The following is a 16,471-nucleotide window of genomic DNA, read 5'->3' as shown; positions in this document are numbered from 1 at the left end:
CTTGGTTGCTCAGCCCGGTTTTCAAAGTTCTGCCAGTTACAGTTCCAAAGATGATGCCAGAGTCCAGTTGATCCTGAAATCCACACAGGTGCAGTTTGGGCCCCGAACCACCCAGGGACCCCAGATTCGCAGCAGAGCTTAAGCCCTGCACCCAGGATGTGCATGAAAAATCTGGTGGCTCTACCTCAACCAGAAGTAAAAAAACACCTCTAACTTTTGTCTCAGCTGCTGACTGCACAGGCAGCCTGTACTGAATGGACACTGAAAAGGGCCACTGTCTGGGCCCCTTAGCAGCGAGAGGTCTGAAATTTTGGATGAGCTCTCCCCTGCGGCCCTTGGTGGCTCAGCCCTGGTTTTCAAAGTTCTGCCAGTTACAGTTCCAAAGATGATGCCAGAGGCCAGTTGATCCTGAAATCCACACAGCTGCAGTTCGGGCCCCGAACCATGCAGGGGCCCCAGATTCGCAGCAGAGCTTAAGCCCTGGCACCCAGGATGTGCATAAAAAATCTGGTGGCTCTACCTCAACCAGAAGTAAAAAAACACCTCTAACTTTTGTGTCAGCTGCTGACTGCACAGGCAGCCTGTACTGAATGGACACTGAAAAGGGCCACTGTCTGGGCCCCTTAGCAGCGAGAGGTCTGAAATTTTGGATGAGCTCTCCCCTGCTGCCCTTGGTGGCTCAGCCCGGTTTTCAAAGTTCTGCCAGTTACAGTTCCAAAGATGATGCCAGAGTCCAGTTGATCCTGAAATCCACACAGGTGCAGTTTGGGCCCCGAACCACCCAGGGACCCCAGATTCGCAGCAGAGCTTAAGCCCTGCACCCAGGATGTGCATGAAAAATCTGGTGGCTCTACCTCAACCAGAAGTAAAAAAACACCTCTAACTTTTATCTCAGCTGCTGACTGCACAGAGGGCCTGTACTGAATGGACACTGAAAAGGGCCACTGTCTGGGCCCCTTAGCAGCGAGAGGTCTGAAATTTTGGATGAGCTCTCCCCTGCGGCCCTTGGTTGCTCAGCCCGGTTTTCAAAGTTCTGCCAGTTACAGTTCCAAAGATGATGCCAGAGTCCAGTTGATCCTGAAATCCACACAGGTGCAGTTCGGGCCCCGAACCACGCAGGGGCCCCAGATTCGCAGCAGAGCTTAAGCCCGGCACTCAGGATGTGCATGAAAAATCTGGTCGCTCTACCTCAACCAGAAGTAAAAAAACACCTTTAACTTTTGTCTCAGCTGCTGACTGCACAGAGGGCCTGTACTGAATGGACACTGAAAAGGGCCACTGTCTGGGCCCCTTAGCACCGAGAGGTCTGAAATTTTGGATGAGCTCTCCCCTGCGGCCCTTGGTGGCTCAGCCCGGTTTTCAAAGTTCTGCCAGTTACAGGTCCAAAGATGATGCCAGAGGCCAGTTGATCCTGAAATCCACAAAAAAAATGAAAAAAAATCATACTTTGGAATGACCTCCAAAATAGGTTAAAAACGTCAAATAGTCGCTAGAAAGCACCTAAAAACTCAGTTTTGTATTTCGTCCAAAATATGAGAAAAAAAAATGAAAAAAAGTCATACTTTGGAATGACGTCCAAAATAGGTTAAAAACGTAAAATAGTCGCTAGAAAGCACCTAAAAACACAGTTTTGTATTTCGTCCAAAATATGAGAAAAAAAAATCAAAAAAAGCCATACTTTGGAATGACATCCAAAATAGGTTAAAAACGTCAAAAAGTCGCTAGAAAGCACCTAAAAACACAGTTTTGTATTTCGTCCAAAATATGAGAAAAAAAAATGAAAAAAAGTCATACTTTGGAATGACGTCCAAAATAGGTTAAAAACGTCAAATAGTCGCTAGAAAGCACATAAAAACACAGTTTTGTATTTCGTCCAAAATATGAGAAAAAAAAATGAAAAAAAGTCATACTTTGGAATGACGTCCAAAATAGGTCAAAAACGTCAAAAAGTCGCTAGAAAGCACCTAAAAACACAGTTTTGAATTTTGTAAAAAAATGAAAAAAGTCATACTTTGGAATGACCTCCAAAATAGGTTAAAAACGTCAAATAGTCGCTAGAAAGCACCTAAAAACACAGTTTTGTATTTCGTCCAAAATATGAGAAAAAAAAATGAAAAAAAGTCATACTTTGGAATGACCTCCAAAATAGGTTAAAAACGTCAAAAAGTCGCTAGAAAGCACCTAAAAACACAGTTTTGTATTTCGTCCAAAATATGAGAAAAAAAAATGAAAAAAAGTCATACTTTGGAATGACGTCCAAAATAGGTTAAAAACGTCAAATAGTCGCTAGAAAGCACCTAAAAACACAGTTTTGTATTTCGTCCAAAATATGAGAAAAAAAAATGAAAAAAAGTCATACTTTGGAATGACCTCCAAAATAGGTTAAAAACGTCAAAAAGTCGCTAGAAAGCACCTAAAAACACAGTTTTGTATTTCGTCCAAAATATGAGAAAAAAAAATGAAAAAAAGTCATAGTGGTGGTAAAGTCTTACTGCTGCAGGAACGAACGACCAGTGATCCCTCTGTGATGGTGTCCTGCAGTGGGGGGGGACTACTTGCCACTAAAGAGTCATTAAGGTCTAAAGAAGAGCGTCACAAACAGGATTCGAACCTGTGCGGGGAAACCCCATTGGATTTCGAGTCCAACGCCTTAACCTCTCGGCCACCGTGACATATCTACATATAATTAATATACAGATTTACTGCAGACAGTTATGATGGGTAGAGAAAGTATATAAACTGACTCTGCAGGTGACTGTATATTATCAGTACAACACACTGCCTGACTGTGTCACTGGAGCCTGTAAACCACTCACTACACCAGAATATTGCAAGAAAGGTACAATTTTCCAGTTGTCTATTTGGTTAATCTCCACCTTGTGGAGTTCTCGAGGGATTATAATTCAGAAAACTATTTTAAATGGGATTACACTGACACAGACACAAGGAGGTCTGAGCATTGACTGTGGATCACTTTTTTCATGGCTATTTAGTATAAAGAATATATATCGTTAAAATCCCAAATAAAGAACCATAACAAAACGAGTTAGTTCATTAGTTTGGTGTCGTTGGTCTTTATTTCATTTTCCCCACTTCAACAGGCTCCAGTGGCGCAATCGGTCAGCGCGCGGTACTTATAAGACAGTAATCTGCAGAGCTATGCCGAGGTTGTGAGTTCGACCCTCACCTGGAGCAGCACTGTCCATGGTTGAATGTTGGTGGATTTGGCTGCAAAGCTGTTTACCCCTGAGACTCCAAAAGTGTTTTGTGGACTCAAACACTTCACCCACCCTCCATCGGCATAGAGGTGAGCAGATAATGAGTGAATTAAAATTTCGCGGTCAGCCCGCAGTACTTATAAGACAGTGACCTGCAGAGCGATGCTGAGGTTGTGAGTTCGACCCTCATCTGGAGCAGAATGGTTTTACATGGAGAAGTGACTGATGACGAGACACAACTTGTGAAGACTTCAGTTTCACTCAGTAACTACCTTGAGTGTGTGTGTGTGTAGTTCCAGATGCCCGGGCTGAGGGACAAGAGGGACACAGAGGACAGATATTCATTGGGACAAAGAGTCATTAAGGTCTAAAGAACTGCGTCACGAACAGGATTCGAACCTGTGCGGGGAAACCCCATTGGATTTCGAGTCCAACGCCTTAACCTCTCGGCCACCGTGACATATCTATGTTTAATTAATATACAGATTTAGTGCAGACAGTTATGATGGGGTAAGAAAGTATATGAACTGATTGCAGTGGTACATTGTATTCACTTGGGATAACCAGTTTTACAGTGACAGGCACAAGGAGGTCTGAACAGTGACTGTGGATCACTTTTTTAATAGCTATTTCGTATAAAGAACATATATTGTTAAAATCCATAATAAAGAACCAAAACAAAACGAGTCAGTTCATTAGTTTGGTGTCGTTGGAATTTATTTCATTTTCCCCACTTGAACAGGCTCCAGTGGCGCAATCGGTCAGCGCGCGGTACTTATAAGACAGTAATCTGCAGAGCTATGCCGAGGTTGTGAGTTCGACCCTCACCTGGAGCAGCACAGTCTGTGGTTGTGGAAGAGTGACTGTTCACAAGAAGCAAATCTGTCAACTATGCCCATAGCAACAAAGACTATGGCACCTGCCTTGGTCAAATGTTGGTGGATTTGGCTGCAATGCTGTTTACCTGAGACTCCAAAAGTGTTTTGTGGACTCACACTTCACCCACCCTCCATCGGCATAGAGGTGAGTAGATAATGAGTGAATTTACATTTTTCTGTGAACTATCCCTTTGACGCTTTGGAGACAAAGTATATCTATGAATGTATTTCTGTGAACAGTTTAGTGTAGAATCTTCACAACAGGCCTCTTGAAGGTTTTACATGTCAATCTCTAGACCAAGATTACATCTTTCATAGCAGACAGGTGTAACTGGATGGAAAAAAATAGAATTCATGTTTTTGACTTTCAAGGCTCCAGTGGCGCAATCGGTCAGCGCGCAGAACTTAAAAGACAGTGACCTGCAGAGCGATGCTGAGGTTGTGAGTTCGACCCTCACCTGGAGCAGAATGGTTTTACCTTGGTGGTTGGTGTTGGGAGAAGTGACTGATCACGAGACACAATTTGTGAAGACGCCAGTAACTACCTTGACCGTGTGTGTGTGTGTGTGTGTGTGTAGGATCCTGCACTGCCTGGTGACCGTGCTATGAACCAGTGCTGAGGGACATAGAGAAAATGGCTGGCTGGCTGAGAATCTCCGTCATCTACATGCTCAGTGGCATCACTGGAAACTTGGCATCAGCTTCCTGCCTTACAGAGCGGAGGTACATGTCACCATCAAAACAAAACTGTACGAGCTACTGCAACTTGTGTAGATTTAAATGGTAAACCACATTAAAATTTGCTGGATCCAGATTTTTATTTGTACCTGCACCAATACATATTAGTCTCCTAAACCTGTCAGATATTTGTCTCTGAGAATTCAACGGAAATGAAAAAACAACTTTCTTGCAATATTAAAGAAAGTGAAAGAAATCCGCACCAAACTTTAATGTCATCTTTCCCGTCCCAAACCGTGGTAACCGTCCCGTAGCTTCGGCGTAATCCTGCTAAACAACAGACAAACACAGATGAAAACATAACCTGCTTGGCAAATGTAATAATAGGCAATAGAATTGAATTTGAATATTAGTTCTTTATTAGTCCTATGATGGGCAAATTTGCAGTATTACAGCAGCAAGAGTCAAAATAGGCATCAGTAAGTAATAAGTAACATGCAATACTTTCGAGTAAAGATAATAATACTTAAGTGTAAGGAATATAAAACATAGAAAAATATGAATGGAATTAAACAAACATATAGAGACAGGAAACATACGTGCAGTGTGAGAATATGTTCAGTGAATGGATTGCATATGAACCATTGATATTGCACAGACCGAATCAATATTGCACAGTGAAGAGTGTCAAACCAGAGTGTAGTCCATGATGGGTGCGTGTGGTTCTACTGGGAGCAGATCTGGTGGTAAAGTCTTACTTGCTGCAGGAACGAACGACCAGTGATCCCTCTGTGATGGTGTCCTGCATGGGGGGGGACTACTTGCCACTAAAGAGTCATTAAGGTCTAAAGAAGTGCGTCACGAACAGGATTCGAACCTGTGCGGGGAAACCCCTTTGGATTTCGAGTCCAACGCCTTAACCTCTCGGCCACCGTGACATATCTACATATAATTAATATACAGATTTACTGCAGACAGTTATGATGGGCAGAGAAAGTATATGAACTGACTCTGCAGGTGACTGTATATTATCAGTACAACACACTGCCTGACTGTGTCACTGGAGCCTGTAAACCACTCACTACACCAGAATATTGCAAGAAAGGTACAATTTTCCAGTTCTCTATTTGGTTAATCTCCACCTTGTGGAGTTCTCGAGGGATTATAATTCCGAAAACTATTTTAAATGGGATTACAGTGACACAGACACAAGGAGGTCTGAGCATTGACTGTGGATCACTTTTTTCATGGCTATTTAGTGAAAAGAATATATATCGTCAAAATCCCAAATAAAGAACCAAAACAAAACGAGTTAGTTCATTAGTTTGGTGTCGTTGGTCTTTATTTAATTTTCCCCAGTTGAACAGGCTCCAGTGGCGCAATCGGTCAGCGCGCGGTACTTATAAGACAGTAATCTGCAGAGCTATGCCGAGGTTGTGAGTTCGACCCTCACCTGGAGCAGCACTGTCCATGGTTGTGGAGAAGTGACTGTTCACAAGATGCAAATCTGTGAACTATGCCCACAACAACAAAGACTATGGCACCTACCTTAGTCAAAAGTTGGTGGATTTGGCTGCAACGCTCTTTACCCCTGAGACTCCAATAGTGTTTTGTGGACTCAAACACTTCACCCACCCTCCATCGGCACAGGGGTGAGTAGAGTTAGTTACATTTTTCTGTGAACTATACCATTAATTAATGTCAATCTCTTGTAGACCAAGATAACATCTTTCATAGCAGACAGGTGTAACTGGATAGAAAAAAATAGAATTCATGTTTTTGACTTGCAAGGCTCCAGTGGCGCAATCGGTCAGCGCGCAGTACTTATAAGACAGTGACCTGCAGAGTGATGCTGAGGTTGTGAGTTCGACCCTCACCTGGAGCAAAATGGTTTTACCTTGGTGGGAGAAGTGGCTGGTCACGAGACACAACTTGTGAAGATTTCAGTTTCACTCAGTAACTATCTTGAATAAAGGTAATGCATATTGTTGGTACATTTATAAAAAACCTTCAAACTATAACAATATTAACTTTGAACTCTCCATTATAACATTTCAGATGCACAATTCACTAACTGTAACAACTACTCACTGTTTGATGCAGTGCTTAGGTGCAAGATAATATTCTTCGAAAGAAGCCACTGGTTGAATTCGTGACTTTTGCTTTCCTCATCAAAAAAGCAAAATGTTTAACTTCTCTTCATTTTCCATGTAAAATATGCATTTGTCAGGCTCCAGTGGCGCAATCGGTCAGCGAGCGGTAATTATAAGACAGTGACCTGCGGAGTAATGCCGAGGTTGTGAGTTCGACCCTCACCTGGAGCAGAGGAGTTTTGTCATAATGGTTGGTGAGAGTAGAAATCACTCACTGTGTCTGATTCAGGACAAGACACGTCCCTTATCTGCTCTGACGAGGAGACCTTAGCTTTCATTCAGCAGCTTCCTCTGTGTTTTCAATGGAAGAGGCCATCTACAGTTCTTTGTACACTTCACACTTAATCCGGCTTTCTTACTCTTTTGGGACTTTTTAAAGTGTCGCCCCGAGTTTCTTGAAGACAAAGTCCTAATAAACTCTCCTGTTTCTTCCTTAACAATTACCTGGATTCTTCTTCTGGTGTTTTCTTTACTTGTGAGAAACTAGAAGATGACTTCTCACTTCCCTAGAGTCCCTGAAAATCCTTCTGCTTCACTGAATGTATCAGTCTGACTCTTCATTGCTTGTTTAAGACTTTTTTTGGTGGGGGGTGGCCACTAGATGGCAGCACAGGACCTATAACTTACAATAGTACAACACGACTGCAGCTCAGGGTATAAAGCTGCAATTACAACAACATGCTGGTGTTGTTCTTGTGTTGTTCTGTGGGATTTGAATGTCATTAATTCAAGCAGGAGGTTTATTCGCGTGCAGAACTCTTATTGGTGCCCCTGATGCTCCCTGTGTGCCGTACCACTGGGTTTGTTCATCCTGCCGCCCCCCCCCCTCCTCTTCTCTTTGAGTGCACACACACACGCACACACATATCACCCAGGAATTCATTAAGTCGTGTCTGTAATTGAGACTAAATAAGTGTGTACTCATGTTAGAGAGGAGCTCCCACAGGCTGAACAGCACTCATCTGCATACAAAATACAGCAGTAAAACTTCTGTTTGCACTTGAGTGCTGCATTAAGTTGAATTTGATTTAGTAATTATATATTATGTATCCCCCAAAGTCCACACTATTAAAATACAATCATCAAAATGAAATGAACATAGCCTATATAGTTTGAAAGGTAATTCCCATATAGGCAGTATTTCTGCACAACTTTTGCACTGAACTTTTTTGTGAAGTCTTGTCCTGAAGAAAATGAGCAATTGAAGAACGACCGAAAATCAGAGAGTGGGACTTATGACCTGTACTGCAGCCTGCCACCAGGTGGCGATTGAGACCATTTGGCTTCACTTCTGAGGAGCAGCTGTGTCATGTATCTTTACATACCATAGATGTTCTTGATCAACTAGTTAACTATTTTATTTTTTAAGCCTTATCTTTTAACCCTTTAAAGCTCTCACCCAGGCTCCAGTGGCGCAATCGGTCAGCGCGCAGTACTTATAAGACAGTGACCTGCAGAGCAATGCTGAGGTTGTGAGTTCGACCCTCACCTGGAGCAGAATGGTTTTACCTTGGTGGTTGGTGGTGGGAGAAGTGACTGATCACGAGACAAAACTTGTGAAGACTTCAGTTCTTCAGTTTCACTCAGCAACTACCTTGAACAAAGGTAATGCATATTATTGGTACGTTTAAAATAAACCTTCAAACTGTAACGATATTAACTTTGAACTCGTCATAATTACAATTCGCTAACTGCACGAACTACTCACTGTTTGATAGAGTGCATCGGTGCAAGATAACATTCGTAGAACGAAGCCACTGGTTGAATTCATGACTTTTGCTTTCCTCATCATGAATCACAACGTTTACTTCTCTGTTTTTTTCCATACAAAATATGCGTTTGTCAGGCTCCAGTGGCGCAATCGGTCAGCGCGCGGTACTTATAAGACAGTAACCTGCAGAGTGATGCCGAGGTTGTGAGTTCGACCCTCACCTGGAGCAGTCAGGTTTTATCATGGTGGGAGGAGACAATAGAAATCACAGAGAACAGGCCTTAGTTGAAGGAAGTCTCTGCATTTCTTAGATCCTGCTACGTTCGCCATCTTTGTCGTTTGGTGCTGGCTAACGAGTCCACAGGTAGAAATGATGACTGTGACAGCTGAGAGAGTCAATTGAAACAGTAAAGCTGCCCCTTTGTCGGAAGATTTAGATCTAGATCTTGTCATAGATTACATATATAAGACTACGAGGGTTGCTGTTCTCTGCCCCTTCTCCCGTTTTTGTCATAAAAGCTGGCGGAGCAGCGAACTCTGACGAAATAATGACCCTGCCAACGCACCGATCCCGGGAAATCATCTCGGGACTCGTCTTGTTCTGTCATCTGGTGGGTGCTTGGCCTAATAGAGGCAGCACCAAGAGCCATTAGACCCCCTCCCCCACTCGCTGCCACCCCCATCCCCGGCAGACTCCTCATAGGAAATTATCTCTCCCCTCTCCTCCCACCTCCCCCCCCTCCGCACACTTGTCTTCTCCCTTCTCCAATCCACCTCCATCCCGTCACATCCTCCTACTCCCTCCTACTCCCTCGCCCCCTTTCCATTTCGTGCTTCCCTATTTCCATCACTCATTCATCATTTGCACTCCCCCCCCCCCCCGCGCCTCTCCATCATGGCTCCTATAGAGATGGAAATGTGTCATGAAGACGATGGTATCTACGAGCCATTGATCAGCATCAAATGGGCCACACTTAGATACCACACAGTCCTCCTCAACTCGTCACGTCTTTTAATGGATGGTTGAAAATAGAAAAAACAGTTCTGCGTAAGCAGCAGAAAAAATAGATAGATAGACAGACAGACAGACAGACAGACAGACAGACAGATAGATAGATAGACAGATAGAAAGATAGACAGATAGAAAGATAGATAGATAGCTGTTGTGTCTGCCTCGAAAGGCAACCCTGAAATGGGACCCTGACAGCTGGCCAACAGGTGGTCACTGACAGACCCTCTCTCTTCATTGTGCTTGGAACAACCAAGACACACACACACTCACCACACACACACATACACACACACTCCTCAGACTCAGCACCCAGGCCATCAGGTGTGTGTGTTGTGTGTGTGTAGGAGTAGTGGGGGGGGGGGCAGGCCTAGTACACACCTGTCTGACGATCCCACCTATGGCAGAGTTGATGGAGAGTAATGTTATAGCTCCCTCCCCACAAAAAAAACACATAGCTCATACGCCACCTGGACTGTGTGTGTGTGCGTGTGTGTTTCATTCAGGTGTTTAAGTCCAATGACATAATTCTGTATCATTTTATCCACTAGCTTCTGTAACTGAGTGCAATCTTGTATTTAATATTTCTTCCATTGGTCTTTCTGTAAAAATTAAGTATGTTTCGGGGATTTACCGTTATTTGAATGTTTAGGGTGCATGGTCAAAAGCACATGGCGTAAGTCCATTCAGAGTAGGTCCGAATTAATTTATGCTCTTTTAACAGCAGGACAAAAAGGTTGTAAGTAGTCTCTTAATTAAACGTGGCTTTGTTTTGTGTGTAACATGCAATAATCCAATCAGCGTGTGAGCTCATTCCTTTTTAAAGCCAGGCTTGCAGAGCACCTTGTATTCCTGGAAATTCACTGGCAGTTCATTTGCATTTGCATCCAATAAGACACCATGAAAGGAAATAACGAGTCTCTCCCTCACAGTGAAAGTGAAAATCTGTACGTCTTCACGGAAGATGCTTTGACTGGATGCGCTGGCTTTGTTTCACATGAAGAAGGTATCATAGAGATTGCCAAATGCAACATCGAGTTGCACGGAACTCTGGAGATTGTTCGTCAACAAGGATGAAGCCAGGGGAAATAACTGGATATAGTACTGTAATGTAGCTCACTTCCTGAGCAACCCCCTCTACACACACATTTCCCTGTCATCTCCAGAGAACAGTCCTCCTCTTCCTTACCATGTGTCCTCCAGCCGTCCTGAAGACCTGCTCTTATTCCACTCCACTCATAGGCTCCCAGTCACCAATTGCACACACACACACACACACACACACACACACACACACACACACACACACACACACACACACACACACACACACACACACACACACACACACACACACACACACACACACACACACTCACCTCATTAGTGATCACTCTTTCCCTCAATGCCCTCTTAGAATCTCTCTGATGGTTAGTAATTCTCTCTCTCTCTCTCTCTCTCTCTCTCTCTCTCTCTCTCTCTCTCTCTCGCCGTGTATGTAAGCGCACGCAACCTCCCCTCAGTGGGTTAATTCTCCCCGGATTCATTTTCATGGCACTGTTATCAGACATTCGCATAGCACACATGGGACACATGCAGGAAGGAGGAGAAGAAGTGAAGAGATTGTCAAAAAACAAACAAATAAAAAGAACAGGACTAAAAAAATCAAGGTGCAGCAAGAAAATATGAAATGATGTCTGATAAAATGAAGTGTACGCCGGGTATCCCTCAGGGATCAGTGTTAAGTCCCCTAGTATTTAGTTTATATAAATGATCTTCCACAACAGGGCCACAGGATGGAATCGCAAATGTATGTGTATGACTAAATCATGTCATAGAGTTGGTGAGACATACAGCCCCCTAATTTTAAAATTCATAAAAGGTGCAAATATTTAGTTACTCAATTAAAAGACCATCATGCAATGATAGAAGCTTTCTCCATAAAGAACGCAGCAGGAGATTCTCCACTCAGACACAGTCACAACAACCCAGAAATCTCCAGAGCATTAAGGTGACGGCTGGTGTACTGTATCAATTCCGCTGTGGAAATCACATGTTTTTGTAAACAGCGCATGGAAACCGGCGTCGGCCCTCATCACCAAAAGCTCTCGGATCTCATTGTGTTTCCAAGTTTGCATCTTCGTCAACTTGCCCGATCGCTCGGGGTGAACCAGCTGGATGATTTCCTGCTGTTTCTCACATGGGCCTATTCAGACATTATCCAGAGTTCTTACGAGGTGGCTGGCAGGAGAAACTCCACAGTAATTGACTTTGGACATTTGGGTTCAGTGCATGTCTGAAAGCAGTTTCTGTCTTTTAAGTTCCTCACAGAACTAAGTTCCTCAAGACAGGTGGAAATAATTTCACTGCAGAGGTTGATTCCTCCACTATAACATTTTTAACTCTATAACCTGAATATTTATATGAAAGACTGAAGTTGTCACTCGAAAAACACACTCAAAACAAGTCCAATTACATCCCAATCAGAATATGAGATTATCCCAATTTAACATTTTGATTTTACATGGTGAAGAGAAAGTGAATGAGCACATCTAATGTCCAGTGTTATACACATATACTTTACAGTCATCAGTAGAAAGTGGCTCTTCCACATTGCGTTTGTATTGTTCGCAGTGAGACGCTCTGGTTCCCACTCCTCAGCAATGGGTCAATAAGGATACCGAGCTGTGCGGAAGGGGCCATTGTGTCCAGTGTAAGACAAGCAGGACTAATCATTGAACAAGGCAAGTCTGGGCCTGTCCAAAGCCAGGAGCGGCCGCCACTCAGTCGAGACTCAGCACAGGTCGATGAGAAGGACACACACACACACGCACACAGTAAATGTGACACCACAATTATTGTGCAGCTTTTTTAATCCAGATTCATGAGTACTTTTTCCTTTGATACTTTAAGTACTTCATGCTCGGGGAGCCGTCTTAAAGCTGGCTGATATTGGCAACTTGAGTAATGATAGAAAGTGCTGGTGGTGAAAGGCAGCATGACGAACAGCTCACTCCAAGCTGACTGTCTGTTTGCGAGAACAAACACACTCACATTCCTTGATGTCTCCTCATGGTAACCACCTGAATTTGTTGCGGGGATCTTCTCTGCATGACCTGAACAAACTCCAGGAGAAGATGTTCAAATAGAACTCGATCGGGCTGAAACTAATACAGCATGACATACCCTGCAACTGTTCAAATCATTAACTGACGCAAATATGCAAACACCAAAAAAATGTTCCTTCCTCCCCAAACTAAATGATATTAACTTAACTCACAGCAGGACATAGTGTTCCACTTCCCTGAGCATGGCGGAGGCACATTTTTGTTGGTCAATCATCAGCGTTTTCTCCGTCAAGACGACCATCAAATAGGATCTCATTGTTATGGTGGTGACCAAATGCAAAGCAACATTTTGGAACAGGGCAACTGACTACAGCAGCTTTCAGACATGCACTGAACTCCAGACATTTTCCTGAAATTATCCAGATGGGCTGTATGTGAGCACGCAAATGTCCAAGTCAGTTGTGTCTCACATTTCCAGAACATTTACTGCCAGCCCCCCCTCTAAAGAAATGCCTGGGAAATGTCCAGGTGAGCCCATATAGGAACGCAGCAGTCAAAGGTACGGAAAATTCCAAGTAAGAGAGTGAGCGTGTGTATAACATGTAATGGATGCAAACTGAAAAAAAAAAAATATATACAAATATCTCGGGATGAAAAAGATCTTTTGATGATAAGTGCCAATGACGATGTGCTGCAAACAAATCGTGATTTTCAAATGGGAATTTATAGGCTATTTCCTGCCTCACCTGAATGTTCCAGACATTTTCCTGCTGTTGTGAACTGACCCGGACAATCTCCTGCTTCATATGTGAAAGGGAAAGGCCAACGCTGGCAGTGCTGGTGTTTCGCTGACCTTTCTCTGAGCCTTCTCCTTTTTGTTCCGTCTGACCAGAGGTTGTATCGTACAACTCCAGGTGACCAAAGGGACAATAAGTTTGTCTTTCATTTCTTGTTATCGCTCATCCAAGACGTCACAGACACAGTGTGACTCAGATTTTTTTGCTCTTGTTTGAACTTGTGAGAACACTTATTCTTTAGTTGGACTCTATTTGAAAAAAGTTTGCTTCACATTTGGTCCGAACACAACACAATTAATTCCAAAAAATCAGACACTACACGTTTGCCTCTATTACATATGTAACACATGTGCCCAAAGCAGCCATCCTGCCTGATCCCGATGCAAATCATCCTCAATCACAGCAATTCCAGTTTTCCAAATGTCTTCACATGTCATCTCTTTTCTCTCCTCAACCTCCTCCATTATTCCTCCGGAGCAGCGAATCAGAGCCTCCCTTGTCCGAGATACAATTTGTCAACCAAATCAGCGTCTAAGGAGGAACCATGTGCCACAAGATGAGCCCGGACTAAACACTGTCATCAACGTCTATATAAAGTGCAATTTTCTCCCTGACTTGATATTTCAGAAACTTGTTTGAAAATGCTCATGTTGATGGGCTACAGTCTTCCATCCTCTGTGAATAAGGCCATTTCACTTGGAGTTCGAAATTCATCTTGAACTTCTGCAATCAGCTGATCACCATCATCTGATAACTGAGAGGAATCAGTGTCGAGTGAGTCGATGGAAGAACTTGGTGTGAGAGGGGAAGTCTTGTGTTTGCTGGGCGCAACCAGTGGAAAATTCCACAAGCGACCCCGCGCCTCGGATAGATCATTACCCCTGCAACAGCTTCTGTCAATACGTATAAAAGGATTAAGGTTAAAACTCTTTCCTCTCGCTGCTTATCAATAGACATTTGTAAACTCCACTTTAGTCTGTTGTGTTGATCCTGAGTGTCATTTGTGTGAGGTGGAGAGAACACACACTCTGCTACATACACAACCTGCACTTGTCAGCGGTTTAATCTCAAACTCTCCAATGTGTTTACTGTGGATCACCTGCGTCAATAGTGGTTGGATGCAGCTCTTTCTCAAGATTAGCACCTCACTCTTTGTTTCCTCATCTGTGTGTGTGTGTGTGTGTGTGTGTGTGTGTGTGTGTGTGTGTGTGTGTGTGTGTGTGTGTGTGTGTGTGTGTGTGTGTGTGTGTGTGTGGTTGTGTGTGTGTGTGTGTGTGCAATGGAGCGATAGAGGCACGAACATTATAACAGAAAGAAATGCTAAGAAGTGTGGCCGTATCATATATCACAGCTTTTGTGTGACGGTTGGGTATGGGTGTATTTGTTCTCATAAGAATTACTACTGAATATCCTCCTCTGCTTTCTTGGCTCCGTGCAGCCATCATCTTTCATTTCTGACAGGCTTTGTGGCATCGCCGGGGCAAGCTTGGACTTGCACAGCCAGCCCTCCCAAGGTCTGAGGCATGCACACACACACACACACAAACACACACATTCACTCACACGAACACACCCTCTCCTCCAATCAAATGGAGACCTGACAAAATTACTGATTTTGGAGAAAATGTGGCTCTTCAGAAGAGGCCAATCATTTGTGGCTTCTGATAAAGAGGCTACACTTGCCTACTGACCCGTCTGACCTCTAGCCACCGCCAAAGTGAGGGGTGCAAGATTTTGTGGCGGCGTTATTATTATCTCCGCCAAGAAAGTCGTGTTTTCGCCACTGTCCATCTTTGTGTCCTGGTTGATTGGCTTGTTTGTCAGCAGGGTTATGCAAAAATTTGCAAGAAACTTGGTGAAAGGATGGGATGTGGGCAAAGAAAGAACCCATTACATTTTGGCGTGGATCAAGGGGCGGATTTATGCATTTTTTAAAATCAGTTTCTATAAGATTGCAAGATAGGGCCTTTTATTGATATGGTCACTGATTTGCCAGGGAATAATTTGTGGATCTTGATGAAGAAATCAAGAAAATTTAGACGACTGATATCTAGGGTGTGGAATTTGGTGCACATGTTGGATTTAACGATACTGTTTGGCCTTGGTAGAGGTATGTGTTCTCCTGAGTATCATTTTATGGTTAAGGTTATGTTTTAGTCTGTGTTTGCTCGATTACACAAAAAGTACTTTGGTTCAGATCCGGATCGGGGGACAGTAATACTAAGTTTTTGCAATTTGGTGAAGATCCAAATTAAAATCTGGAGCCTTGGTGGAGGTATGCACTCTTCTGAGTAGAATCATCTCTAGAGTCTGTGGGCATAGATGATTTTCGTTACTTCTCATTTTACTTGAAAATGTAAGTTGAACAGAAATTTGAGTTGGCGTCACTATTTTAGTAAGGAAAAACAAATGATTTATAATGGTTATGTATTCTATGAGTGGCTGTCTGTTGCTCAAGAGGGGATGAAACAGTTTTAAGCATATTTGTGGAAACAGCGTCTAATTTTCAGGCCTTTGTAGAATCGTTCCAAGGGTGGATGAATCATAAAATACCAGCAGGACATGCTGATTCACTCCGCCTGCTATTACCATGTCTGGTCTTGAAACAGTCTGGTAATAATCACCATTTCCTTTATTCTTCCTCTCAAGTTAAACACCAAACAATTTGTCCTTAACAGTTTTCCTGTCCATTCAAACTGCAACTCTCCAATTGGGTACATAAAACCAAACCCCTCCCCTTTCTCCCCTGATAAAACCAAGTACATAAACCCAACAGCTCCACCATCCAGTCTCCTTTCCCTGGTAGTATACACCCAGCAGACACAACAAGCGTGATGTTGGCTGTTTACAGGGGGGCCTAGCCGGGCCTGCCAGGCTCTTTATGGTCTGGGGTGGGTTGCAGCAGTGAATAGGCCCCTGCCAGTAGCCGGCGGTGGTCAGGGTTGTACATAGGAGAGGG

General features: G+C 43.4%; 10 non-coding genes across 10 annotated transcripts; 7 read left to right on the top strand and 3 right to left on the bottom strand.

Moving 5' to 3' along the window:
• Positions 1-2,590: 2,590 nt before the first annotated feature.
• On the bottom strand, positions 2,591-2,672 carry trnas-cga. The gene has a single exon. It is a non-coding gene; the product is annotated as a tRNA-Ser (tRNA).
• Positions 2,673-3,101: 429 nt separating this feature from the next.
• trnai-uau lies at positions 3,102-3,195 on the top strand. The gene is made up of 2 exons: positions 3,102-3,139; positions 3,160-3,195. It is a non-coding gene; the product is annotated as a tRNA-Ile (tRNA).
• Positions 3,196-3,596: 401 nt separating this feature from the next.
• On the bottom strand, positions 3,597-3,678 carry trnas-cga. Its single transcript has one exon. It is a non-coding gene; the product is annotated as a tRNA-Ser (tRNA).
• A 282-nt stretch (positions 3,679-3,960) lies between these two features.
• On the top strand, positions 3,961-4,054 carry trnai-uau. Its single transcript has 2 exons — positions 3,961-3,998; positions 4,019-4,054. It is a non-coding gene; the product is annotated as a tRNA-Ile (tRNA).
• Positions 4,055-4,468: 414 nt separating this feature from the next.
• Positions 4,469-4,562, top strand: trnal-uaa. The gene is made up of 2 exons: positions 4,469-4,506; positions 4,527-4,562. It is a non-coding gene; the product is annotated as a tRNA-Leu (tRNA).
• Positions 4,563-5,630: 1,068 nt separating this feature from the next.
• On the bottom strand, positions 5,631-5,712 carry trnas-cga. Its single transcript has one exon. It is a non-coding gene; the product is annotated as a tRNA-Ser (tRNA).
• Positions 5,713-6,141: 429 nt separating this feature from the next.
• On the top strand, positions 6,142-6,235 carry trnai-uau. The gene is made up of 2 exons: positions 6,142-6,179; positions 6,200-6,235. It is a non-coding gene; the product is annotated as a tRNA-Ile (tRNA).
• A 330-nt stretch (positions 6,236-6,565) lies between these two features.
• trnai-uau lies at positions 6,566-6,659 on the top strand. Its single transcript has 2 exons — positions 6,566-6,603; positions 6,624-6,659. It is a non-coding gene; the product is annotated as a tRNA-Ile (tRNA).
• A 1,671-nt stretch (positions 6,660-8,330) lies between these two features.
• Positions 8,331-8,424, top strand: trnai-uau. Its single transcript has 2 exons — positions 8,331-8,368; positions 8,389-8,424. It is a non-coding gene; the product is annotated as a tRNA-Ile (tRNA).
• A 349-nt stretch (positions 8,425-8,773) lies between these two features.
• On the top strand, positions 8,774-8,867 carry trnai-uau. The gene is made up of 2 exons: positions 8,774-8,811; positions 8,832-8,867. It is a non-coding gene; the product is annotated as a tRNA-Ile (tRNA).
• Positions 8,868-16,471: the final 7,604 nt, after the last annotated feature.

The sequence above is a fragment of the Hippoglossus hippoglossus genome, chromosome 19 (assembly GCF_009819705.1).
Source record: "Hippoglossus hippoglossus isolate fHipHip1 chromosome 19, fHipHip1.pri, whole genome shotgun sequence".
Taxonomy (NCBI): Eukaryota; Metazoa; Chordata; class Actinopteri; order Pleuronectiformes; family Pleuronectidae; genus Hippoglossus; species Hippoglossus hippoglossus.
The sequence above is the reverse complement of the archived record's forward strand: the minus strand, read 5'-3'. Positions and strand labels throughout refer to the sequence as shown.